Source organism: Harmonia axyridis, chromosome X (assembly GCF_914767665.1).
Source record: "Harmonia axyridis chromosome X, icHarAxyr1.1, whole genome shotgun sequence".
Classification (NCBI taxonomy): Eukaryota; Metazoa; Arthropoda; class Insecta; order Coleoptera; family Coccinellidae; genus Harmonia; species Harmonia axyridis.
In genome coordinates, this window is record NC_059508.1 from 29,823,909 (window position 1) to 29,826,408 (window position 2,500).

The 2,500-nt window shown below is 54.9% G+C and overlaps 1 pseudogene; it reads left to right on the top strand.

Annotated features, from left to right (window-relative positions):
- Positions 1-2,500, top strand: part of LOC123688165 — a 4,960-nt pseudogene that overhangs the window by 19 nt on the left and 2,441 nt on the right.

Here is a 2,500-nt window from a genome sequence, read left to right on the forward strand (position 1 = left end):
ACTACCCGCTGAATTTAAGCATATTATTAAGCGGAGGAAAAGAAACTAACTAGGATTCCCTTAGTAGCGGCGAGCGAACAGGGATTAGCCCAGCACTGAATCCCGCGATCGTAACCGGTCGCCGGGAGATGTGGTGTTTGGAAGGATCCATTATCTGGCGAGTTCGCGGCGCGTTCAAGTCCATCTTGAATGGGGCCATCGCCCATAGAGGGTGCCAGGCCCGTAGCGACCGCTGCGGCTTGCTAGAGGATCTCTTCTTAGAGTCGGGTTGCTTGAGAGTGCAGCCCTAAGTGGGTGGTAAACTCCATCTAAGGCTAAATATAACCACGAGACCGATAGCGAACAAGTACCGTGAGGGAAAGTTGAAAAGAACTTTGAAGAGAGAGTTCAAGAGTACGTGAAACCGTTCAGGGGTAAACCTGAGAAACCCGAAAGGTCGAATGGGGAGATTCATTCGCGCCTGTTGTTGGGATTTACTGACTGTGGAAACGGCGACGTTCGCGTTGGCTGTTCCCTTCGGTTCATCTCCGGCTTCGGACGCGTGCACTTCTCCCCTAGTAGGTCGTCGCGATCCGTTGGGTGCTGTTCTACGGTCTCGAGTGTAGCCCGTGAGCTCGGATTTTCCGATGTTTACGGACACTGGGTTTCCGAACAGCTCGCTCGACGGTTTACTGATGGCGGGAGGCCGCGACTTAGTTCGCGTCCGGCCCGTGGCAAGTATGTGAATTGTGATGGCGATCGGACCTAGTGCCGATTCCGTCCGTTTGCGACTGTTCGCCGCGGTGTTCTTGGACAGACCTCTTGAAACGCCGATCAGCGACGCTATTGCTTTGGGTACTTTCAGGACCCGTCTTGAAACACGGACCAAGGAGTCTAGCGTGTGCGCGAGTCATTGGGAATCACTAAACCTAAAGGCGCAATGAAAGTAACGGTTCACTTTATGTGAACTAAGGGAAGATGGTCGGTCTCCATGACTGACCCGCATTCCCGGGGCGCCTCATTCTCATTGCGAGAGGAGGCGCACCAAGAGCGTACACGCTGGGACCCGAAAGATGGTGAACTATGCCTGGTCAGGACGAAGTCAGGGGAAACCCTGATGGAGGTCCGTAGCGATTCTGACGTGCAAATCGATCGTCGGAACTGGGTATAGGGGCGAAAGACTAATCGAACCATCTAGTAGCTGGTTCCCTCCGAAGTTTCCCTCAGGATAGCTGGCGCTCGTTGCATACGAGTCTCATCCGGTAAAGCGAATGATTAGAGGCATTGGGGTCGAAACGACCTCAACCTATTCTCAAACTTTAAATGGGTGAGATCTCCGGCTTGCTTGAATGTGAAGCCGCGAGATTTCGGATCAGAGTGCCAAGTGGGCCATTTTTGGTAAGCAGAACTGGCGCTGTGGGATGAACCAAACGCCGAGTTAAAGCGCCTAAATCGACGCTTATGGGATACCATGAAAGGCGTTGGTAACTTAAGACAGCAGGACGGTGGCCATGGAAGTCGGAATCCGCCAAGGAGTGTGTAACAACTCACCTGCCGAAGTTACTAGCCCTGAAAATGGATGGCGCTGAAGCGTCGTGCTTATACTCGGCCGTCAGTGGCATGTGCGGTCGCCCTTCGGGGCGGTCATGAAGCCCTGATGAGTAGGAGGGTCGCGGAGGTGAGCGCAGAAGGGCTGGCCGTGAGGCCGTCTGGAGCCGCCTTCGGTGCAGATCTTGGTGGTAGTAGCAAATACTCCAGCGAGGCCCTGGAGAGCTGAGGTGGAGAAGGGTTTCGTGTGAACAGCCGTTGCACACGAGTCAGTCGATCCTAAGCCCTAGGCGAAAGCCGATGTTGATGTGGCGTTGTTAATCGTGTTTATAAGTGGTGGCAGAAATGCTATGCATCTTGACGCGTGACGCACGCCCGTCGGGCGAAAGGGAATCCGGTTCCTATTCCGGAACCCGGCAGCGGAACCGAAATTAAACCGGGCCCTCGTAAGAGAGTTCGTCGGGGCAACCCAAAAGGACCCGGAGACGCCGTCGAGAGATCCGGGAAGAGTTTTCTTTTCTGCATAAGCGTTCGAGTTCCATGGAATCCTCTAGCAGGGAGATATGGTTTGGAACGCGAAGAGCACCGCATTTGCGGCGGTGTCCGGATCTTCTCCTCGGACCTTGAAAATCCGGGAGAGGGCCACGTGTAGGCGTCGCGCCGGCTCGTACCCATATCCGCAGCTGGTCTCCAAGGTAAAGAGCCTCTAGTCGATAGAATAATGTAGGTAAGGGAAGTCGGCAAATTAGATCCGTAACTTCGGGATAAGGATTGGCTCTGAGGATTGTGGCGTGTCGGGCTTGTTGGGGAAGTGGGTCACGGCTAACGTACCGGGCCTGGGCGAGGTGATGCGTTTCGCTTGCGTTACGTTTGATCCGAGCTCGGTCCCGCGTCTTGGCCTCCCGCGGAATCGTCAAGCTTCGAGACCCCGTGAGTGCTCGCAAGGGTGCTCTGGGTAATCTCTGCGGCCGTC